Source organism: Mytilus galloprovincialis, chromosome 11 (assembly GCF_965363235.1).
Source record: "Mytilus galloprovincialis chromosome 11, xbMytGall1.hap1.1, whole genome shotgun sequence".
In the NCBI taxonomy this organism is placed as follows: domain Eukaryota; kingdom Metazoa; phylum Mollusca; class Bivalvia; order Mytilida; family Mytilidae; genus Mytilus; species Mytilus galloprovincialis.
This window is the reverse complement of record NC_134848.1, coordinates 42,594,605-42,621,014: the sequence shown is the minus strand read 5'-3', so window position 1 is coordinate 42,621,014 and position 26,410 is coordinate 42,594,605. Positions and strand designations below refer to the sequence as shown.

General features: G+C 32.9%; 1 protein-coding gene across 9 annotated transcripts in view; it reads left to right on the top strand.

Annotated features, from left to right (window-relative positions):
- Positions 1-11,528: 11,528 nt before the first annotated feature.
- Positions 11,529-26,410, top strand: part of LOC143052197 (neogenin-like) — an 86,629-nt gene continuing 71,747 nt past the window's right edge. For 5 of the 9 annotated variants that reach the window (XM_076225166.1, XM_076225165.1, XM_076225167.1 and 2 more), the window contains exon 1: positions 11,530-11,754. The gene's annotated coding sequence lies outside the window, so the exon portion shown is untranslated. Of the gene's footprint in view, positions 11,755-26,410 lie in introns of all 9 variants that reach the window. The other 4 variants (XM_076225172.1, XM_076225169.1, XM_076225171.1 and 1 more) reach the window with 1 other exon arrangement.

Genomic DNA, 26,410 nt, shown 5'->3' with positions numbered 1-26,410 from the left:
TGTCCGTGTTGGTTCACTTTCTACTGGTTATACGACAGATCGGTGTACCGGAAATCCGACTCATTTTTTGTTTACAATACAACAGTAGAGTCTGTCACAGACTGTATCTGTATGACATGTGAATAAATTGTCGATATCGATGCTGGCTTTAATACAACGGTTTGTGAGAGCGCCGCCGATTTATTGGCGGGCGGGAGAACAGATTTGAAGCTCTCTACGTTTGATGCGTGCACAAAAGTGTCGTCTAGCTGATTCGACGTGATTATTGTCTTACAAAGTTTGAATATTGATAATTGTACGGAGTTTTACTTCAACTTGGTGGAATGTCAATACACTCACAATTAGAGTTATAATTTCTTTACTTGCTTTTTCACAATAATTCTTGCGTGGTATTCTTTGAATTTCTCGGCAGTTATGGTTTTCTTTGGACATGCTTTTTAGAGAAATTCGTCTGGTTCAATAGCGTGAATCAGCCCCATAACTACTTTTTACATAAATACTGACTTTGGCTTCAACGCCTTGTTCGTCCTTGTCTGGAGATCTTGTTGTAGTTCCAGTTTGGCAAGCATTTTGGAAACTTATCCATCCTCTCTTTACTTTAATCTCTGGTGATAAATTTTGCCGCTTGACATGTTTATTTTTGTTACCGGGTAGGGTCACATGAACCTATGACAAATCGCACCACTTTTTCACAAACTCGCCCAACTTTATAAAAAATCTATATCTATGTCCCTGCCCCTCTTCAATACCTATGAACACCTTGGTGAAGTGCTTTAACATCAAATTGCTGTTAATTGAAATCCTTCAATTGTATGATTGTGATACAATTAACAGGTTTATTTTCAATTGTTATACAACTATAAAGCTTACAAGTATAAAGTTATTCTTCAATGAATGATGCGAAAATGTATTTGCAATTATATTTTAAGAATGTTAATAATAAACATCATTCAACTTTAAAAAAAATAATGGTTTAATAAATTTCGGTTTTTTTTTTGGTATTCTGTGTAAATTAGTTTTCATTTAAGTGGGGCAGAGACATATATATACACATATATGTCTCTGAATGGGGCTAGTTGGAAGACCTGAAAATCATATATTGAAGTAGATTTTACCTTTTTTCAATTAGTGGGGCGAGTTTACCAGGGAAAAATTAACGGGATTTTCACTTTTCACAAGTGAGGCTATTTTTTTTTAAAATGAGGCGAGTTGGTAAACCCGTTTGGGGCAATTTTTTTAATAGTGGGGCGAGTTGGTGAAAACGTGGGGCTATTTGTTGTCCTGCTTCCGGGTCACATACTATGGCTCCATATTGAATTATGAGATCAATTCCTTCAGGTCTAGTTCATTATCCAATCTGACACAAATTTCAATAACTGGAATGCCACCCAAGTTGAATATATGGTGACCCACTATAACAGCATAATTACTTGGACTTGTGTTTAATACCATGATGGTTCAATGGCATGAACTTAAATGGAGACAGAAATTTGACATGAAAGATTGTGGATTAGTGTAAAATTAAAAAAAAACTAGCTTACTATGATATATGGTTAAAGAATGAATATCAAATTATATGAGTCATTGGCAGAGTTGTTATATAATATCAATATATATATATGGCAGAGAAGTGGTTTCAAGTTTCATATAAAGGGACCTGACTGACATGAAATAAAAAATAAAAGGAGTATCCCTATGTGTCTAATCTTCAAGGTGAAATAAAACAAGTATAACAATATTATGCTATTGTGTAAATCTACAGAAATAGAATTTGCTTCAAGTAACAGAAATAACTATGTCACTAGTAACTTATTTAATAAGTATGAGAGTAGTCAGTCCTATAACATGTAACCTCACGAGCATTATTTACTATTTCTATTTACTGTTATGATAATTTTATTTTACTATCAATGTGCCACACTTCGCATTTAAAAATTTAAAAAAAATGAAAATATCAGTATGAAAACGTTAAAAATTGAATAAGAATGCGAAGTCATATGTTATAGGACTAGTGGGGTATAAGAGCTTGTTACAACAGGCTCTTCATAATTATTTGGTTTGAAAGGATACTTTAGTAGTCTGTATTCTTGATTTAGAAAAATGTAATTGCAAGAAAAAAATTACACATTTATTTACTTATAATACTTTAGATCATTCAGGTACATTGTGTAGTCTTTATTTAGTATGTACAAAAGAACAGCCAGTAGTCATTGGATATTGTAGATCATTTAATAGTCTTAGGGGCGGATGCAGGAATTTTCGAAAGGGGGGTGCTAACCCAGGGCAAAGGGGGGGTGCAGGGTGTGCAAAACATGTCCCGATACAAATGCATTGATCGGCAAAAATAAAGGGGGGGGTGCGCACCCCCGGACCCCCCCCCCCTTGGATCCGCCACTGAGTCTTGACATATTTATTAGTACAAAAAACAGCTAGTAATCATAGGATATTGTAGATAATTCCAGTATTCTTGACCTATTTATTTGTACAAAAAAACTTGCCAGTATAGTCATTGGATACTGTAGATCATTCAGGTAGTCTTGACCTATTTATTTGTAAAAAAAAACCAGCCAGTAGTCATTGGATACTGTAGATCATTCAGGGAGTCTTGACTCTAGACCTGTTCATTTGTATTAAAAATATACACCAGTCATTTGTCATCTTCACTTCACACACACATACATGTATACGAATATCAATATATGCTTACGAGACATGTTGCAATGTTAAACTTATTACGGTATATGAAAATCAAGACTTGCATAAAAAATATCCAAATATTAGAGGCAGTGGCGTCATTTTTCCTCAGAGCTTTCAGCTCTTTGATTGTTTATATACAAGCAATCGACTGGCAATGGGATTTGCAACACATGCCAGCCATAATAAATGAATTAGTAACATCATGTGCACCATTTAGAAGTTTGGGAGTGTTTTGAGTTAATGAAATATATTAAATGCATGCCGATTTCATTATTCTGCAGTAGTCAATATACGCATGTGCAAACAAATTTTATTGAATTTAGAGCATGGGTTAATTTATTCATAAAGCGAAAGAAACACGTCATATTAGAATCGGTCATGACGCCAGCCCATTGTTCTTCCCGATCTAGTTCTACTGGTGGGAACAGGGGCGGATCCAACCATTTTAAAAAGGGGGGTTCCTAACCCAGGACAAAGGGGGGGGGGGGGGTTCCAATTAGATGTCCCCATTCAAATGCATTGATCGTCCAAAAAAAGGGGGGGTTCCAACCCCCGGAACCCCCCCCCCCCCCCCCCCCCCTGGATCCGCGCCTGGGGAAGAACGTAGTTTTCCGACAAAATTCTCTGAGGAACAACTCGGAAGAAATAGGCTGAGACAGAGAACCAGTAAACCGCGCGCCGTTTTGCCGATCTGTCAGATAACCGAAATGGCGACAAAGGACCACAAAGGAAAACATCGCGCCCAAATTGGCAAGGTCGTTTTTAGCGTGGGTGAAGTCGGAGGTCGTTTTTTGCAAATTTTACAGGTCGCAGGTCGTTTTTAGAAGGCCCTCAGGTCGGAAGTTGCCTCTAAAAAGCCCGGAGATCGCATGTCGTTTTTGACCCTGCGGGAGCCTCATCCATCATTCATTATCATCATCTTAACATTAAAGTCATCTTACCAAAGCCAGACGTATGTTCACCTAGTTTCCACAATAATGACTATTTGATTTTTTTTTAAATGCTGATAAAATATAGAATCAAATGTTTTACTACATTTCAGTTGCTTCATACTTAAAATAGTTCCGAGAAAAAAATCACCAGTTTTTCGGATTTAATTAATTCTGCTTTCAAGCTGCAACTTGAACAAACGGCACTATATCATTATGTGAAATTTATAAGTAAGGATTTTATAGTAAGACAAATATTTGGTATAAGTAATGTAACAATTAGTCTTATCAGTTCCAGAACCAAGTTTTTCCATCTATCCAAAACAAATGTCGATATATGCGCGGGTTTCTGTTTGATTTACCAGCTAAGCACTTACGTTTTTTTCTCGTTTTGATGGACGATGCAACTTCAAGCCATTGTGATTTTAATATTGATTTTTGTTTACAATTACATCGAAATCGACTACAAATTTATCGCATAAGTCTTTGTTCGATAGACATTAAAAATCAACCTATATATTAGAGGACCTCGATGTAGGTCTTACATTATTTTTCATTATTTATTTTTACATTTTTACATTTATATTCTCTGTTCTTAATATTAATTCTCTATTCTTTACTTGTTTTATCCTTTACTCTGCACGTTCGATCATTTATTCTGGAATATGTAAATTAAAAACCTCATCAGAACCCTATTATTATACCCACGTTTAAAACTAGACTTACAGTATTTCATTTTCGATTGATTTGAAGTTATTACAGTCTGTATATTCTGCACTCCCTTGAATTGTTCTCCTTTTTTTCTCCGAGTAGTATTAACCCATTTCTCTGACGTCAGTCTTAAGTCGGTCGTTTATTTTCATTTACGAAACTGCTACTTTTGATCAATTCTCTACTACATCTTAGCCTAACGTGCAATGCATACTCCTTCACACGCAAATTACAATACCATGCACACATATAGTAAAACTCAAGACTCTTGTCCGAATAATACCACTTACTTAAAACATGACCTACCATCTCCTCTTTTAAAAGTAGCATGTTGTTCTACTAGTTGCCTGAACATTTCCTACATTTTCATGTTTTCACAGGTATAGAAAAGCAAGAGTTGTTGCTCTTTACGTATAGATAAATTATGACAGGAACGTATACATGGCACATTTGCAGTTTATCTCGGTAACACTATGCTATTGAAAGTCAAAACTTTTGATATATATGTTTAAAATATATCTTTTATCTATATGTTGGTATAAAAATATATCTTTAAACTAGTCATCCACGTGCACCGAGCTACTAACAAAAACGTTTTAACATTACGAAACGTGTTTGATTGTCACTCAACAGTTTACTTAAAAAGTCAGTACATTTAAACAAAAAATGTTTTAAAAAGCAAACGCCTAATGCTATAAAAAAAAACCAGGTGAGACCACTTAAAGGAAATAAAATGTTGGATAAAACCATTCTATATGTGCCTGTCCCAAGTCAGGAGCCACCAGTTCAATGCTTACTTGCTTAATCCTCTAGCCCCTTGTTGGAGCATAGGCCACCAGTTCAATGGTTGTCTTTTATTCGTGTCTGTCGTTTTTGATTCTCTTTGTTTTGTTATAAATTAGGCCGTTTGTTAGTTAGTTTCTCGTATGAATTGTCTCACATTTTTCACGTCGGGACCTTTTTAAGCCGACTAACGTTATATATTATGCGGGATATACTCTAAATATTCAGTCATCATTGCCACATGCGATTCTGCTTGCTTGAACAATATTTATCCAATCCATCGAAATATAACAGAATCGAGTGGAGATTAACAATAGCGTGACCACAACTTTATGTATAAGTGGAGAAGGGGACACTGACTGACCTAAGGGGCCCCGCTCTAGTCATGCTTCAATGATTCCCTATATATTATACAAATTTTTCCCAAAAAAAGAGGGGACAGTCCACCCCCACCCCCCAGACGATCCGCTTATGAGATATATATATTAAGAGCTCTTAATCAAGACAAAAATAATATGACACAAAAAGACAACACATTAAATGCAACTGATTTTCAAACAATTTGAGCATATTCATAAAAAAGAACCTGCTTTCCCCTAAAACATCATGATCGTTAATGCTAGTGTCAAATCAATTCACGTCTTATGATAAAGTTTGCTAGAGTGTCCCTTGGGATATGACACCTGCTTCCCTTAGTACACATTTCTTGAGTACAGATTTTCATATAATGTTGAGATAAATTCATAACACTATAGGTTGATTATCATTTCACAACGGTAATTATCAAATAAACTAAAACTGCATACCCATAGCAGGTTTATATAGCGATGATTCACATCATTATCGCTATCCTGAGATTGAAATTGAAATCAAAACTAATTTTTATTCTGCTTACTGGAGTCGATCAGCCTGGAGATAAAGCTATGATGAGAGAACGGCACGCGCATTAGCACGTTCGAGTAAAAGGTTATCAATATATTCGGCTCATTTGACACGCAGTATTACTTGATAATACGTTAGCTATGTCAACAATTCATCTCGTTAACTGTTTAATGAAATATAACCAATCAGACACACCATCTTTACTATATGTTTAGTAGACTTGATGTCTTTAAGCTTTAATTTGAATGCAATAAAGATACGTGCATTGGGTGATGCAACTGTATTGTGTTTTCCAGGGGGGATTTGCAAGTATTCTAATCCATAGATACGTGCATGGGGCGATGCATTGTGTATTGTGTTTTCAAGGGGGATTTGCAAGTATTCTAATCCATAGATACGTGCATGGGTGATGCATTTAGTATTGTGTTTTCCAGAGGGGGTTGCAAGTATTCTAATCAATATAGTGAAACAGTAACTGCTAAGTGAGAAACACACATATTCTTTGGAGGGTTTACACATTTATATGAAATTCGACATTTGTTTGATAGTGTTGCCAATGAGACAACTATTCAACACAGTTTAATAAAGTGGATGTAAGCAATTATAAGCAATCGTACGGCCTTCAACAATGAGTAAAATACATATACCAAATAGTCGTTTTTGAAAGGCCCTGACATAAAAAAAAAATATAAAACAATTCAAACGAGAAAAGTAACGGTCTTATTTATAAAAAAAAACAAAACATTTTACGAAAACCAAATATGGCAGACAAGAGCCAACATCAACTACTGAACTACAGACTCCTTACTTTGGACATGCACATCGAATGCGTCAAGGTTAAGGATGTACTTGGGTGAGGTTTTGGAAATTGGTGTCAAATGTGCGGACTCCTTGGTATTTTCCCATCAATACAGGGTTAAATATTTTGACCCATAACACTCATTTTTCTTTGTATAAAAGACTCAATAGCTCATAAAAGGCCATTTCCCAAAATTTGAGCAATTTCTTAATTTTTGTTCTTTCGATTTGAGACCCAAATAATACCAATGCATATGTAAGGTAAGAGACCGAGTCAGCCTTTTCCCACTTTTTAAAAAAAACTCACATATCTAGAAAAGGAGGTCCACGACCTATCAATATTGTTAACTTATTTTGTTCCTTAACTTGTGCTCTTTTAAACTGTATCAATTTTAATTTCTTGATTTTTTAAGTTTCACCTCAGTACATCCTTAAACATGTTTAAAAGCGCCTGGCACAGTGATCAACATAAGAACAAACTATACAATTCAATAAAATTAAGTGCTTAACTCATCAAATCGATATAAAGCAGAAAAAAACATCTAACAAAAATACAGACCTGGCTTGGGTATATTATTGACAAAAAATACAAACAAAGAATAAGCAGCATGTTAGTCATAAATTCCATGTCACGTGTCGCATGTTCCTTTACTTGCATGCAGTGTTGAAATTAATTGTTCTTTTAATAAAATGCTAAATTGTATCAATTAACATTTACAGTGATTACTGCTCTCTTTCTATCTCATCTTACTGATACAATCAAACTCTAGGAAATATTTTTCTTCAATAAGCTTATTTCGGAAATAAGTTACTATAATATCGTATCTTCCTTTTGCACTTGGTTGGTACTTGTATATGTAAGCTTGTCCATCAGTTAATACAGCCGCGATGTTTTTTTGGTGATACCCGCGACATCGATGGTCTGTGACTGATTTCGTGTACATCTATGTCCTGGGAACTGTGTGTCAATATATATGTTCCTGCTATGTCCTATACTATTATATAAAAGTTGAAATCTTTGATTCATCGTTTTACGTCATGCCGGCTAACAAATTGGACCTCGTTATTTTATAGTAGTATAGATATTTCAGAAATAGCTATTATATCTTATCTTCCTTGTACAGAGGTTGATACTTATGTAAGCTTGTCCATCAGACAACTAAGCTCTGATGTTTTTGATGATTAGTATTTACTTTATTTGTTTACTTTTACTAAGGTTATAGGAAATCGAACCTTATTTGACAACACTGATGTACGACATGTCTACATCTCGATCCGATACAGACAAAATGCACTATAGGTTAAAAATTGGAAAACACTGTTATTCAATGATGTACTTTATCTTATGGGTAGTTGTTGTTTGAAAACGCCAACCCTCTCTAAACCTTAGGGCAGTGGTGTAACAGTACAAAATCACGAAGAATAAACTATATACAAACCAGTTAAAAAGACTTATCTCATCAAATCGATACAAAGCAGAAAAAAATAATTTAACAAAACCACAGACTAGACGGCGTGGTAGGTTATTGACAACAACAAAAAAACACAAACAAAGAATAAGCAGGTTAGTAGTTCAAAATTCCATTCACGTGTCGTATGTTCCTACCAGCATGCAGTGTTGAAATTACTAATTCTTTTCAATAAAACCAAATTGTAAAATTATCATTTATAATGATAACTGCTCTCGCTGCTCTCTAATACATTCCATGTTTAGTAGTTGTATATTGTTGACGTGGTTCGTACATGCATGTTTCTCTCATTTTTTTATATAGATTAGGCCGTTGGTTTTCCCGTTTGAATGGTCTCCTCCTACATTATTCGTGTGTTTCTCTGTGCTATATGTTCTCCGATTAATTTTTTATTTATTGTAGTCTTGTCATGTAATAATGTTGTAATTTTAATGGGTTGGCTGTCCACAAAACCAAGTTCAACCCACCATTTTCTTAAAATGTCCTGTACCAAGTCAGGAACAAGCATGGCCATTGTTATATTAAAGTTCGTTTCTATGTGTGTTAAATTTTAGTGTTGTGTTTCTGTTGTGCCGTAGTTCTCCTATATTTGATGTGTTTCCCTCAGTTTTAGTTTGTAACCCGGATTCGGTTTTTTCTCAATCGATTTATGAATTTCGGACAGCAGTATATACTACTGTTGCCTTTATTTACACTAAGTCATTGTTGGGGCTGTTCGGTGTGACCCAAGGCTCCGTGTTGAAGACCGTATACTTTGACATATAATGGTTCACTTTTATAAATTGTGACTTGGATGGAGAGCTGTCTTATTCTCATTGGCACTCAAACCACGCCTTCTTATATCTACTAACCTTATTACGCGGACATAGATATCCTTTTGCACTTTGTTGATACTTATGTAAGCTTGTCCATCAGCCAACATGGCTTCAATGTTTTTTGTGGTATCCGCGACATCGTCTAAGACAGATTTAATGTACCCATGTCCTAAACCATATAGTTATATATACAGTTGAATTCTTTAATTCGTCTTTTTACGTCATGCTATATATAAAGCTAACAAATTGAACCTCGTTATTTCAGTAGTATAGATATTTCGTAAAACGCTATAATATCTTATCTCGTTTGTGGACTTTGTTGATACTGATGTAAGCTTGTCCGTCAGTCAACTAAGCTTAGATGTTTTTGGATGATTGGTATTTACTGAATATATATGTTCACTTTTACTAAGGTTATATATAGGAAATTGAACCATGTTTGACAACAGTGGAGTAAGAGTTGTCTACATACCTATCTGATCAACAAAAATGCATCATGGGTTCAAAAGTGGAAAACTTCAATAACACTGCTATTGAATAATGTACTATATGGGTAGTTGCGGCATTTTATAAAAGGTATACTTTATTAGTCCACTGCATGGTCAAGACTAAAAAGAGTGATCCAATATCGCAAAGCTATCCCAGTGGTTAATGACAAATACAGAAATAATTCGGTTAATCAAACAATATACTGTATACAAGAATACAATGTATAATTCGAATGTACAGGAACTCTGATATATAGATATACTGGTATATATGGTTAATTGATTGCTTAGCTCGGGGAGACACCATGATAAAACGGTTACCACTAAATTACAGGCCTTGACGTAGCGGGGTTAAACGTGCATATATTTGCAGGGCCTATACATCATAAAAAAAATCAGTTAAAAAGGTATTGACTATCGAATCGTAACAACGCAAGTAAAACAAACAACAACAAAAAAACCCTCAAAGAACAGATCTGAGAGAACAAGTTGAAAGCCAATGTAGCAAATTTTAAATAAGTAAAGTATCTAAGACTAAAATGTAATAGTTTTCAGAAAGTTGGTTGATAATATTTGATTTTGTCAGTTTTTATGGACATTTTTATAATTTGCCTTGGAGTTCTGGTATTTGTATATGCCTTTTCTATAAACTTCTGGCTGTGTCTATCGGACCATCAAAAGAAAAGAAGTGCCCAGACAATAAATGTACAAGAGATTGGAAGCTTTTTAAAATCTCGTAATTTCATTGACAAATGTTATCATTTTTTTTATTCTCTCAAAAATCGCAAAAATGTTTACTTAACTCATTTATATTTCCAGATTTATTCCTCAAGTTTTACACCCATAATTCTCTGCTATATTTTTTTCTTTAAAAGGTTTTTTTTTTGTCTTTTCATTAACTTGTTTGACCATCCAAGCATGTGATCATTCAAGACATCATAATTGTATTAGTCTCCGTCAGAGATAAAAAGAGATCGAAGAATTATAACTCATATCAACTCTTATTATGCATTTTTTTAAATAATAAAAAAATAAATATCACAGGATTGCATATTAACTGTTTTGCCATACATGTATGAGAGTCTGTTCCTCTGTAAACATTACCCTTTTTTCTCTAATCTTCAAAAAATCAAGCCAATCAAGGATTTGTATAGTAATTAAAGCATATAAAGAAAATAGTATAGATAAGATATGAATTTTAAGATAAGAATTTTATTAATCTAATCAAGAACCCATAAAGGGCATATTACAAGGATTTGTATACTATATATATTACTGCTAATCGACATTCCAAATACCACTGGAGGTACATGCGAACTATGTAACACTCAGTTTTTAGATGTATATGTACATGCATGTTGTAGCTGTAGCGGAACTCATTTAATCAGAGATATGTGGTGGGAGTTTATAATTGAAAAATTCCCATTGCATTTATTTGTGGAACTTTATTCATACGACGATGAAGAGTTATATTGCATTCTGTTGGGGAAGCACATAACAACGAACAATATAGACACCGACAGTTTTTATAATCTTTGTCATGTGCACGTTGCACACTGTGTCGCTGCATATAGTAGATTAAGGAGAACAACGATTCGTTAATGTGCCAGTGCATGAACCGTCGTTAGTGAGAGCAATTTTTGTCAAAATTTTCTTCAGTTATATAAATAAGTACAGAACTTTATTTTGTTATTGTACATATTGTCATATTATATTGTGTTATTATCATGTTTTGAAAACTTTTGTAATTTGAGCTGTTTACATATATGATTGTTCATTGAATCTCTTAATAGAGGAAATAAAGATATGAATGAATGAATGAATGAAGTCTATACAAATCCTCATGTTTTAATATTATGAGTTTTTAAACAAGTGCGCGAAAAAGCGACATCTGTATATGCAAATGACTTCCTTATATGGCAGACTTCACCTTTCACCCAATCGTTCGCATTGTGAAAGAAACCAACATGGCGTACGGGTAAAGAAAGGCTTCTCATTGGAATTTTAACTGTTTTTAGTTCATTAAGAGTCGTAAATTGGAGTATTATAGTGTAGTAGATTCATATTTCATAACTTTATTACAAAAGAAGCAAAGGATTTGCTCTACAAGTTTGGATACGCTGTGTGATTAGGTTAAACTTTTTGTTATTGTGTTGTCGAACTTCAGAAAGATATTACAAAGGTTTGTTTTAAATTTTATATTAAGATTTCTTAAAGAAGACATACAAATGTGAATTTAACAGAATTATAAAATTTTTAACTTGCCAGATGGAAAATAATAGTTACTATAAGGAGTTGTCTGTTAATTATAATTTGGAAAAGAAGTTTGAAAGTCTCGAAAAACTAATTTCAAACTTGATGACGGTAAGGTAGTGCTATAAATCACCGTAAATTGCTACTTTAAAAGGCAAACAAATCATTTTATTTTAGTAGACATCCAGGTGTACATGTTTAATAGTTGATAAAATGTGACAGCTAAAATCTCTTCAAAAAAGAGGTCCATGTACATTTTGTAAGCGTGGGAAATACAGATTTATAAATACATTGTACAGTAACATGTCCTTTTCCTAGTCCAAATAATTATAACGTCTTGGAAAGCTATTTTAATTTTTGCTTTGCTTTGATGCTTTCCCAGGATGTAAGGCTTCAAAGATAAAAAAATATCGGGTCGCCCAAGTTATTATCTCGATACCCCCATATCATCCTGGGTATCTTCCTGTCTCCCTTATGTACTTGTAGGCCCAAGTGGAAGCAGGACAAATTGCCCTACACCAAATCGCCCCACTTGTGAAAAATGATGAATCCATGACAAATCCCCACTGGCAAATGGTCCCACTTTTTAACCAACTCACTCCACTTTTAAAATAATCACCCCACTCTTGATTATCTACATGTAGATCTCAACGCCCTTTTGAAGAGGGTTCAAATCTCGCTGAAATAATTATAAGGTAAGCCAACTGACAAATGGTCCTACTCATGACAATACATGTAAACCACAATGAAAATGAAAATAGATGCATATATGTTCCTGTCCCATTCAACAGTGGTGTCACATCTGGCTAGTTTATTTCTTTATGCTATACATTTGTACATGTACATGTAAATGTACTAATGCCAAAACTTTTACAGTCCTCTTAAAATATTTGCCACTGTATGTTAACATGGTTAAGTAACCTAACAATCAACCAATCAATCTAGTAGTCATTGCTAACATAAAATAGATTGAAGTACATGTACTATGTAATGCACGACAAAAATGTACCAGGGAACATTTTCTCCCACTGTTTTAAAGCAGCATCATGGGAATGGAAGTTTGCAAGAAATTTCGAAGGCAAGTCCAGCGACTCTTCATTATTGGCCATGGCAATTTTATCAGTGAGACCATGAAATTTAAGTGTTACATAATTTATTATTTTAGGAGTAGTCACCATGATAAAATAGCTATACATGTATATAGAGAAAGGATGATATCAAGTTTTAGTTATTGGTAAACTTTTGTTTAAAAAATGTTTTAATATAAATGTGCTTTTCAATTCTGATGTACATGTACATTAAAAAAAAAAAAAGGGCCAGATAGATCTTCCAGAGTCCAGAATTCATGGACTTGTCTTAGTAAGAATTCTGAGTACATGTAAAAAAAATGTATGTGAAGCATTATTTTCTTGATTTTAATTATATATATAAGTTATGTACATGTACAAATGTAGCATGAGTTTTAAAGAACATGTTAAAATATGTATATATATAACATCTATTCAAATAGCACCATACCATGCTGCTTCCTGTTTAAAGGTCTAGTTGTGTGTGCATATTTAAATGTGAATCAGGCATTGCATTGATATGATAGTTATTAGTCCCAACCCCCTACTGACAAGTCGAAGGGGACTTTAGGTTTACACTCTGTCTGTATGTCAGTCTGTTTTCAAATCAGTTTTCTGGACTTTCTTTATGCTTAAAGATGTTGATTTGAAATTTGGTGTATTGTTTTTATCATGACAAGTTACAGCTCAAGTTCAATTTTTGATGAAATTATAACTCATTAAAATTACTAGTTTATATACATGTACAATGTATATATATTGTATTTGTATACATGTATGTAATAACTTCAAATCTGAGCCTCTAAAATAAACACAAAATCCTTCCAAATGAGAGCCTCTTATATTAGATCTGTTGAATGTAATTTAGTATACAAGAAAAACGTATTTAACCTCCCAAGAGACATGATTATTTTGTACTTCAATGCAAGGCAAGTCTTATTGGAAAGAATGTCATTTTAACATGCCTTAATAGTAAGGAGATTCTATAGCGTAATTCCATGTTTGTGCAATATGAATAATTGATAGAAAATCAAGCTTTCATAAAAGACGATTTTGCAGATGGTGCCTAAGAGACTAATCAAATTTGAATTGATTGAGTTTTATAAGAAGTACATCTTGTATTTCTCACTTAAAGATTATTGTAAACATAGCGGTACAAATGTAGTTAAAAGTGTAAGATAGTTGTATTGAAAAGGAAACAGCGAAAGTTTAGTAATCAGTGTTGGGGAGGACAAATTTTTAACCTTTAAACAGTAACATGTTTTAGGAAGTCAAGAGAGAAACACAGGGAATTATTTTAATTACTTCCATTTACTGTGATTCAATACATTTGTGAATGCGGGGGAAAAAAGACTTTTAAGTGAATCAGAATTGTATTTTATGCACCACATGCAGAATAAGCTTTGCCCATTGTTAAAATTGTTCGGAAACCCACATGTTGTATTTTGGCTATCATCTGTCTGGCGAGTAGTCGTCTCTGACATTGGCAGTGATACTACTTTCAGGGGAGGATCCGGCCATTTTAAAAAGGGGGGGTTCCAACTATATGTCCCCATTCAAATGCATTGATCGTCCAAAAAAAGGGGGGTTCCAACCCCCAGAACCCTCCCCCTGGATCCGCCACTGACCTTACCTTGATTTATACTTTGTGCTTTCCTAAACATTTGTTAATGTACATTATGTTGCTGTTCACTGGTGTTTCATTGTTTTATGATCATATATACTGTAAATTCAGAAATTATTGCGTGCATTTATTAATGTCATTTTGCCATTTTAAACTAAAATGCGTTTTTAATTTTTACTTTTACTGTTTTGAGAAAAATGCTGTTTTATTCATATAAAATATTTCAAAATGCGAGATTAAATTATTGCGTTTGCAACTCTGTCACATTTTTCACAATAATAAAAACCTCGCAATAATTTATGAATTGGCAGTACCTTATAAAGGGTGGACTGTACAATGTACAAGTATGTAGTCTGTAGACTAATTTTAAGGTCTCCTTTAATTTTGAAAAATTGACCCTAAAAGATTTTCTGACTCGGATTAAAAACCATAACCCCCCTTTAAGTTGAATGGTTTCTCCTTTATATACATGTAAAATTCATGTGCAAAAGAACAAGTGAATCTGAAGCTTTAAAAATTCCTGAAATTGGCAACAGGAAGTAAAATATGTTTAAAACCGGACCACAATCAATTTTCAAATAAATTGCACTTGAACAAGGTCTATCTTTCCACAGACCAATAAATTACAGAATTATTGTATAATAAGCAGGCAGAAATGTCAATATTTAGAAATACAAGTCAATTGTCTTGTGTCAATATTTACATGATAAGGGATATAAAACTCATTGATCTTTAGATTGGGTTTATAGTGATTCCCTGCAAGTTTCTCCTATAGGGTGTTTATCATTACTGTAATTAAACTAATTGGTTTATGGTAATGATCGCACTGTGTCAATCCAGGCATTAAATGTGATGTAATATATAGTTTGAGAGACCTTTAATTATTATTAGATTGAAGAAATAGATGGGGTGCTAGAAATTTAAGACTGTTCGGTGCCATAATACAAATAGATGAGGTGCTAAAAGTTTAAGACTGTTCGGTGCCATAATACAAATACACATGTCTGCATGTACTCTTTGTATTTCAGTCTAGAATGTTTTATCAAGCCTGGTAGAAGCAACTTTGATTATATCTGCAATTCATAAATATTAATTTGATTAATTTGTATTAAATTGTTAAGTTATGATTAATTTAGTTTAAAGGTGTTTTCAAAGACAGTTTCAGGTGAAAATTGAAGAAACAATAGCTAGCTACAATGTAGCTGGACTGTAACGTTTGAAACATTGTAAAGATTTCTTTTATTTTTACTATTGATGCAGAACTCTAGCTTTTAGATAGCTTGTTGCCATTCAGACTTTAAATGATATTCTGTCTGATCAATATTCTGTTGTTCTTTTCAACTTTTGTTGCAATTCTTACAGTACCTTTTGATCTTTTACCATTTAGCTTTTTGATGTTTTAAATGTTTTAATTAACAGCATACAAGACAATGCAATCAAACAGCTTATTGATAGAGATCAATGATGCAGATTTTGTGTCTATTTTTAGGATTTTTGGGCAAATTACAATTACCCTTGTCTGTTTTAGTAATTTACATGGAGTAATTATATTTATTGGGATGTTTTACAACTTAGTTCAGGTAGTACAACAGAAGTGAACCTGTTAATGTTTCAGATTGCTGTCTATACAAACAGCCTTGTGGTTACAAGAGACTGCATTTGGCAGTGTAAAGAGTACAATGATTTATCTCTGTCGTCTGTGTGTATTACATTGTACATTTACATGGCCTCCTAAAATTACAATGTACATTACAGGGCCTTCTAAAATTCCTGTTCATATAATCCACCATAGCTCAGTGTATACATACGACGTTGAAAGTTCAAGTTTCTGAGGTCCAGGTCCCCCCCTTTTTAGGGAAAATTTGGTTGATTATGTAGACAATAGGGAATCACTGAAGCAGGACCTTAGGCAGTCAGTAGGCCCCGACTTATGTTAATTTCCTAATCTGCCACTGATTACTCAGGGTTATAGAACTTAAGACTTTGGCAATGGTAGCCCACAGCTTAAATTTTGTAGCCCACTTATATAGTCCTATATATATATACAATAAAAGAAAAATTTGGTTGATTTTATAGCGAATCACTGAGGCAACCAGTGGACCTGCCCCCACTTATGAAAATTTCTGCATCTGCCACTGGTCACATATCAGTTTGAAATTTTGAAAATTAAAAAGGCACTGGGCCATGGGGTATTTTTTTCTGTTGATTCAAATGCACATTGTCACACTTGTGTGACTCTTGTGTACATTGTTATCTTTGAAATTTGAATTTATTTTCTTAATCAAACATATGTAATGGATTTTGGAAAATGTTGAATTAAAAATTCCAAAAATAGGAATCCTTGAAGCAAATTATCGGAGTGATGTATCCTGACATGCATTCACCATTCAAATTAGAATGTCAATTTCTTTAACAAATTTACATGTATCAATAACATGCAGTGATATGTTAGATGACTTAATGATTTTAGGTCTGACTGGAATATATTATAAAGATATCTCATCAAAGTCTAAGGGAGCTACCATTTGATTTTTATGGGGGGGGGCTAGGATGAAAAATTTTGTCCTGCATTTTTTTTTAGCTGTAATCTCTGTCCTGCATTTTTATTTTTCACTCTAATCGGTCCTGCATTTTTTTTTTTAGTTTATCCTGACTTTTTTTTACCTAAATTGTCGTCCTGACTTTTTTTTTTTGCAAGTGTCACATCCTGCCTTTTTTTTACTCAAAATTCCTGTCCTGCCTATTTTTTTCAAATTTCATCCTAGCCCCCCCATAAAAATCAAATGGTAGCTCCCTAAGGTGGAACAAAGATGTTGTTCTGCATATTTAAAGTAAGGTGTTGAGCCTAACAAGTTCGATATTAAAGAAATAGCTTATTTATTGGACCATTTACATGTAAATCTGTTCAATTAGTCAGTGAAAAGAATGTTACAAAGTGTAAACAGATTATTAAATTTGTATATTACACATTTTATTGCCTGAAGGCATTTTTGGCTTAATTTCGAATTTGTTGGTCTTATAAAAAATTCATAATTGAATGACTAACGTAATGCGTTTTTGTGAGTCAGTTGTTGTAATATGGATTATGAAAATTAAAGCAACCTTATAAAAATGATTTTTCACTTATGGGACCAGAAAGATGTACATGTACAACCCGTGTCAGGCATGCATTGTTAGACCGGGTCAATTTGGCAGGTGATTTTTTTTTGTCTTAATATTTTTTTCTTCAAATTCCATTGTCTTTAAAAGCAGTACATTCAGATTGATAATAAGTTGTTCTAAATGTTTATATTAGTGTGAACACATTTTTATGTGTCTTCATGTATAAAAGTATAAAAATATTTTAATTATATATATTTATTCAAACTTGGGTTTTGCTTAAACATGAGGACTGTCATTCCCAAGGTTGCCTGACATTGGTCCAAAAATTGTCCAGAAAAAATATGTTTGGTCCAGTTAAGTGACAATGCATTACTTGACTAAAAGACCAGTAAAATTATTAACTTTGTCCAAATCATAAGAGTAAATGACCAGTCCAGTTAAGAATTTGTCTAATAGGACGAAAAGCCAGTGGCTGATCCAAAGGGGTGGTTCTTAGGGTTGGAACCCCCATTTTTTTTGGACGATCAATGCATTTGAATAAGTACATATGGTTGGACCTCCCCCTTTATGCTTAAGTTTGGAACCCCCCTTTTCGAAAATGGCTGGATCCGCCCCTTAATGCCGAGCTGATTTCTTAAAACCTTAATTTGCAATTCAGAGAACCTGAGTGACTGTGCGAATAGCTTGAAAAATGGACATGATGGAAGCATTATATGAATAAAGACTGATCTAACATAACCTTGCAACAGATTTAATACATGTACATGTTCATGTACATAAGGGAATCAGATGGATAAAAAAATAACTGGAGGCCTTTAATAAAGGCTTTATGACCTGATCATAGGGAATTAAATGTAAACATGTAAAATAGAAAATTAAATGCAAGTTTAAACAAAATCCAATAAAGGAGAAATTGTTACATTAATTCTGTGTAAACAATACACGTAGAATGGCAATGACAGTTTTGGATTGATTATTTCAGAACACTTTGTAATAAAATATAACTTGTCTGCAGGAGAGTATATAATCAAGTTATAATAGCCGTGGTTGTGGATTACGTGTGCAGTTTTAACCCTAAAGGTTTTGGACTAATTTTGGTAGGAGTCACTATAGCTGATAATTCCTTTTACTGCAAAATAAAGGATTGATAAGTAAATATCTGTAGATTGCATACTTACGTGTGAAATAGGATTTGTGGTTTTAAACTTATTATAAAATTTTGTATTGGAAAAGAAATTTTGTATAATGTACAGTGAGATGAAAAAGTTTAAAAGACTGGATTTGACCACAATTTTCTTGTTTCTAAGTAAAATTAACTTTTGCTATGCAGTGAAATTAAATTATCTTAATTATAATCTTCAAATGGCACACCTCTACCCAAAATTACACTTTTTTAAACCTTTTAAGTTTATAAAAATAAATGCAGTTAATTATAATCTTAGACATCCAGATCAAATAATGGGGGTGGGTAGGACCTTTATCGGAACTCTGGGATTGGGTGTTTTTTAATAAAACTTGGGATTTCAGGATTTATCCTTTCGGGATCTGGGAATTCTTTTTTTCAAATTTCAGGATGTCGGGTTTAAATTTCTTTAAATTTGGGACCTTGGCCTTGGGATTCCATGTTTTTAAGCTCTAAGGATTTCGGAATCAGGACACCCCCTACCCCTCCCTCAATTATCATGTACACTAATTACATCATGATTATGAAAGTACATTGTAAATTTGAATGGAAGGAAATTCATACAGATATGAATGTGATGGAAAACAACTTAATTAGATAAAAGTAGAGTTATATAAGTTATTTTTCAAAAGGAATACACATTCCCAGCTTATCTCCCTTTACTGATCAGTTCTACTTCCTTTATCATGGGGAGGAACACATCAAAGTAATAAAAGTCAAATTTATTTACTAATTATCAGTAAGTACTCTTAGTTCAAAGACCAGGATCATTTAGAATACGCCAGGCTTTGTTTATCTTAGAAGTGTGCTGGTATTCATCTTCCACAAGTAGGTGATATTTACTTGGTCTGCTCCTCTGAAGTGGTGAGAATTTTATTTATTGCTTTTAAAAGCTGGATTTCTTCAAAATTTGTTATGAATTCATTTTCTGTTTCAATTTTTTAGAGGATTTCTTATTGGTGTTGATCAACAACAGACATGTTTGGGAGAATAATTAGTTTATCATGATTATCATGATTATTAAGTCAACTGCTTAATACAACTAATGCTTTAGACAATTTATTACTAGTCTCTGACATGATTTAAGAGGTCTCATGGACTGTGCAACTACCTCCTGCAAAATCTGTTGTTCCCCCTAACATTTGTTTGTTCCAAAAAATTTCTATATGGTGAATTACATAAATCAAGCCTATAAAATCTTGTAAATGTTGCTTAATTTACAATGAATGACATGTAATTTTTTCATGAAAAAAAAAGGCACAGCAGAAAAATTGTCAAGGGTCATGCAACTTCCATGAAAATGTAGGCATAAGGAATCTGATCTTCAGTAGTTGTCTTTTGTTGGTGTGGTTCACAAGTGTTTTTCGTTTCTCGATTTTTATATAGATTAGTTCATTGATTTTCCCAATTGAATGGTCTTACACTAGTCATTTTTGGGGCCCTTTCTTTATACATTGTAGCTAGCTGTTTGGTGTGAGCAAAGGCTCTGTGTTGAAGACAGCTAGTACTTTGAAGGACAATGATTTACTTTTACAATTTGTGACTTGGATGGAGAGATATCTCATCTGAACTCATACCATATGTCTTATATCTATAAGATAAAAAAGTAATTTCTCAAAAGATTTTCCAGGTGAGAATTTACCTGCATGAACACCTGTGTTTTATTTGGTTCGTTGACATCTTTATTAAGGATGTATTATATATTTTATACAAATAAACAACCTTCTTACGAGGTAATTTATATAAACTTTCCAACATACAGGTCTATAACAAACCAATTAGATATTGTTTTCTAATCTTGAACTGTATACATGCATTTCAATCTGACGATGGCAGAAATAAATGTTTGAAGTAATCAAACGGGCCAAAGTTATAGCTTACACTTTGCAACGGAAATTAGCATTGATTTAAATACATTTGTAACTGTTATGGTGTTGACATTTTAAACTGAGTTTGTAGTTTTACATGTTGGAATTTGTATTTTGAATTGCTCGATGATTAAACAGATTGGGGGTGCGTTTGTACATCAACAAAGACATCTGTCAAGGTTTTACACACTCTGTAGATTCGTTAGAACTCTGAAGATTTGTTAAAACTCTCAGTCTCAAATTTTGTGAGTAATGTACTTATGTATGTATGTAAAGAATGAATTTTAGTACTCAATTAAATTCCAATTCTTTTGTTATTTGAAAGTGACCATAATGATAAAACCATCACTTAATAAAAACCCTCCAAATAGCATCTTTGTCTTTGAACGAATCCACAATCAAACAAGTACAAATTTTTTTGTACACACATTTTGTTGACATTTTTTGCCTTGGTTATATATATTGGTAACCTTCTGATGGAATAATTGAAAGTGAAAAGTGATCTAGAAGCTGTCTATTTTCTAATTACAAAATTTCTTTTAAACCAGTGGATTGATTTCTAAGTAAACCTTAGAGAAAGTTATACCTTTTAATTATATAAGTATTTAGAACTCCCATGGCAAATTATGGACAATATATACATGATATATACCACATCTTCACATAGGCATTTTGTTTATGCTATTTTTGGTTTCAAAAATAAAGTTACATGTGGACATTATATCATTTAGACACAAATGGAAGAGCAAGGTGTGAAAATTTTAGCTCTGACCATATTTTTTTAATTCCAAATTTATGGCAAAATTCTGTATTCTGTATTCTCAACAAAATAGTAATGAAATTCATTGCTTAAAAGTTCCTTCTGTTGTCTCTCCTTTCATGAAAATCAATTTCACATTTCCAAATGGCTATAGAAATAATTAAAACCAGTCACAATTCGAGAGCTGTACAATATAATATTCCAAATATCTTCTCTTCTTACTGGAGAAATTATTTAAACATCTTGTCAGTGTGGCAGAAATTAAAAGTGGAATTTTTATGTTTCTCAAAAAGAAAAATGGGAAATGCCACGTAAATGTCATTTTGTGTGAATTATTATTTTTTTATCGGTGGAATTGAATGATTTATTGTATATTGTAAACATAAGATCCTGACATTGAAATAATAAAAGAGAGAGGAGAAAGATACTGAAGGAAATTCAAAATAATGAGGGGAAGACAACTCTGGATCTCCAAATGGAAAAAGAAAAGACAAAAACCAAAAACTACAGTGTAATTTCTTCTGAGGCTTGAACAATATATTGACATGTAAAATGTAAGGGTTGGTTTGGGGTATATATATATATGTAATTAGGATGAGAAAAATGGTAAAGAGTCTGAGAGTTTTTAACGACCTTGACTGTCTATACAGCCTAAGCATGGTTTGTAAAGTGTCTTCGTCCATGATTGCTAACAAAGATTTGACATTGTTCTTTTCAAATTTCTATCTGACAATTGCAAGTCACAATTATTTACCTGAGCAATGATTTTTGGTCTTCAAATTATTTAACAGTCACAATTCGAACAGAACGTAGACTTTAACAGTGCTTGTTTGTTTTCAAGGGGGGATCGTTCTAACCCCACGAACCCCCCCTGGCTATGGGTATGCAGTAAATAATCCATACAAACCATTGGTTTATCATTTATTCCATCAGAAAATGTAAAGAAACTAAAAAGGTATTCAATCTGAGAATTAATAAGTTGAGTGATTGATTAATATATTGTGTGCCTTAAATTTACTGGAAATTTGTACTTGATTAAGAATATATCCTGAATTTAACCTTTTATGGAATGAACAAGTAATTTACTAGTAGTCTGTTCAACATGATGTATGAATATATGGATATCTTGTTATTTATCTTTGACATTTTAGCCCTTACTATTAGATTTTCCTGGACAGCACTAGTACTAAACACTGTTCAAATGTTTGTGGTAAAAAACTTAGTTCTAAAAAAATGAGAAATTTTAACAGGGGTAGCCAGGGTGGTTAGGACACCCTCAAAGGCTTCCTGTGGAGGGGCCTGTAGACTTCAGGGATCTATCTTGTGACAGACACCTGTCAATTGTTGAAGACTGCACATGTATGTTGACCTCTACAGGTCTTTGTGGTGTTTTCTGTTTTTGATGTATTGTGTCTTAGGGTTGTTGTCTTTTGACATTACTCCCAATTATCAATAGGAACAAATAAAATTCAGATCTGACTGAAACATACAGTACATATGTCAATGAGCTTTAAACCATTACAAAATGTACATTGACTATAAAGTCCAAATAAAAGTCTTTGTGAATGTTAGAATCTTTATTATTTTTTAGACTCCTTGTAAGTAATATAAGTCCTTTACAGCTTTTACATTAATGCTAGCAAGACAAATCTTTGTTTGGCTTGCTTGCTTTGTTTGTATCAATGTTTGCTCAAGCATGGTAATTAAGATAGGCGGGGCTTCAGCTTGTATACATCATACTTAAATTTTATTGGACGTTAAGGACACTAAATTTTAAAACATCACATGACACATATTCTCACAAGTTTCCTTACCTGTAAATATACAATACAGACAGGATTCTACTTCGTCGAAATTATCTGTTCATTTTCACAATCGTAGAAACGGAAGACAATTTTTTTTCAGAGATCCAACTTAAAGACTGTCGTCAAGCACTTTTAGTAAAATAGCTATTCGAACACACCTACTCTGATTTTGTGATCCATTGGATAGGTATTTCACTTGACCCCTATATTTCATCTTTTAGTACTGTGATTTTTTTTATGTTATAAAGTCAACCTGTAGCTTTGCTATATAAAATGATAGAGTCTGAAGCGAGATGATGTATCAAATACTCTTGTTTTGTACATTTTCAAGACAAAATATTCATCTCGAACACACCCTAACATAAAAAAGGTGCACTCGATTTTCTCTTTTCAATACAATTGTTTCCCATTTTTTAAGAATATTTTCTGGAGTTGCATAATCGAAGGACAGACATGGAAATTACTGACTGAACTAATAGATTGATATGTTATAAAAACAATATTAAGTCAATTAATGTTGAAGGCCAGTTTCTCAGCCTCATACAAGAAAAAAGTGTATTTGTCATGTGATGTTTTAAAATTAAGTGTCCTTAACCTCAGACATAACGTCCAATAAAATCTAAGTATGATGTATACAAGCTGAAGCCCCGCCTATTTAAATTACCATGCTTGAGCAATCACTGATACAAACAAAGCAAGCAAGCCAAACAAAGATTTGTCTTGCTAGCATTAATGTAAAAGCTGTAATAATCTTTTTAAAAAAACTTTTAAAGAAAGCATATACCTATAATAATCTTACATAAGTAATTGAGATTGGGAACTTTCTTAGAAACTAATAAAAGCAAGTAAGGCTTACATTTGAGATAAGCAAGAGCCAGTTTATCAAACATCAGCTTATCGACAATCTGAGTAATAATATTGTTATAAGAATGAAATCTAGATATAGAGCTAATCATTTTTGTTTTTCTATGATTATGTAGACCTGAGGAGCTAATCTGATTATAAGTTAGGCAATATCAAATAAAGAAGCCATAAGATTGATAATAGTTTTAGTCCTCAGGGATTTCTGGGATTGTGTTTAGCCTGATTTATTAAAAAGTGTTGAAAATTATGTCTCATCATCTGTTGCTACAAAACTAAAAAACAAATGTATGTTCAACATTTTCGGAATAAAATATGAAATTTACAGGAGTGAGTCCAGAATTTGACTCAAGAAAGGGGGAGTAGACATTGATGAGGTTAAAAATAAAGGAAATTTCCATTACTGTTGTGGATTCATATATTTTCGTGGGAACCAATTTTCAAGGATTTTGTAAAAGTTTTTTTTTGTGTCAATATTTGATATCATCATCATGGTTTTGCTAGAATGCAATTAGCCTATATAAAAAAAAATACTCTGTTGAACATTTAAATTGGTGGTTCTTGGTATCCAATGAAAAATAATGAATCCACAATGTATGTATAGTGTGGATTCATTATTACCGTACTCATTGGATCTGAATTTCCATGGATTCTTGGTTACCTGGGAACTATGAATTTCAGTGTACAACAAATTATAAGTTTTGTGTAGAAAATTATGCAGACTTTTAGCAAAACCAGGACATCAAATAAAAATTATCCATGTTAATCAATCCATGAAAATTGGTACCCATGAAAATAAAAGAATCCATGCAGTATATGATAAAATGCATATCCTATTTATTTTGGTTATTTAGAAAGAATTTAATTAGATGTGCATATATTTCTATTATTAGAAGTGGTCATTGTGACATCTTGTGGGATTAAATAAGAGTCACTTAATAATTCATTATTCATGCAGACTTGTGGTATTGTTGATTCTGGACTAATCTTGTGATGACTAAGTAGTCATTGTTTAGTGTCAGTGTGTGTTGATTTCAATCTTATGGTTTATTTATCAATTATCTTAGAAATCTATTGACCATGGTACTGTATATCCTTTTATCATCTACAATCTTATTGACCAGGTAATTTATCCCTTTATCCCTTCATCTTTATTGGTCAGGGCAACATGTTTTATTGGTCAGGGAAACATGTTTTATTGGCCATGGGTTAGGTTTTCATTGAAGTTTTATTATTTGTTTGTTTACTAGAATATCATAATTTACTATCATTGTCTTATTCCCTGCAGCTTGCATGTTGAAAATTAAAAATTTATAATTGAATATTTAAAGCCTATGGCCAGTAGGGGCAAGCTGAGGTCCATCTCGGGGAGGAGAATTTTCTCGGTGCGTTGAAGAACCATTGGTGGCCTTTGACTGTTGTTTGCTGTGTTGGGACGGTAGTTGTCTCTTTTACATTTAATTCCCCATTTCTATTCTTAATTTTAAGGGAGGTGAAATACATATCTTAACCGACTTGCAACATGTGTTAATAGTGTTATGCAATAAGCATTCAAGGTCACCTGCAATTTTTGTGCTATGTATCATGTATATATTTCATATAAAACTATGTTTTTTTTTCACAAAATTATTGTGAGGTAATTTCTGGTTGGATTTTATTTGACTTATACCAATTCAAGCGAAGCATTTATACAAAGTACTATTTTTTTCTTCAGAAATCTGCTTAATATTAATTACATGTAATTATTAACCAAATTGATATGTACATTTTACATGGTAAAAAAATAAAACAACTGAAGATGAAAATTCTGACCAAATTAATAGAATAAAAGAACGGGTCTAATAGCATTTATTCATTTGAAAAATGATGCAGATGTCGGAGTCTGTCAATTTACTAGGTCGATGCCTCTGCTGGTGGACTGTTAGTCCCCGAGGGTATCACCAGCCCAGTAGCCAGTACTCCAGTACTGGTATGAAAATACGGCTTTTTTGTTTCATTAAAATTTGCTGTTACAAAATGTTAGAAATTATTATAAATTAAGGAATGTATCTCTCTGATTCCTTTCACGGATTTGGCTCTACTTTTTGGAACTTTTGGATTATAGCTCTTCATCTTTTATATAAGCTTTGGATTTTAAATATTTTGGCCACGAGCATCACTGAAGAGACATGTATTGTCGAAATTCTAATCTGGTGCAGAAAAATTGGTACCGTTATAGTTATCGTTATTAGGCAATATTGAAATTATTTGTCTTAAAGAAAAGCATCATGAGAACACCCTCAAGGTACTTCTTATTTCAAATAATATGTTATTTA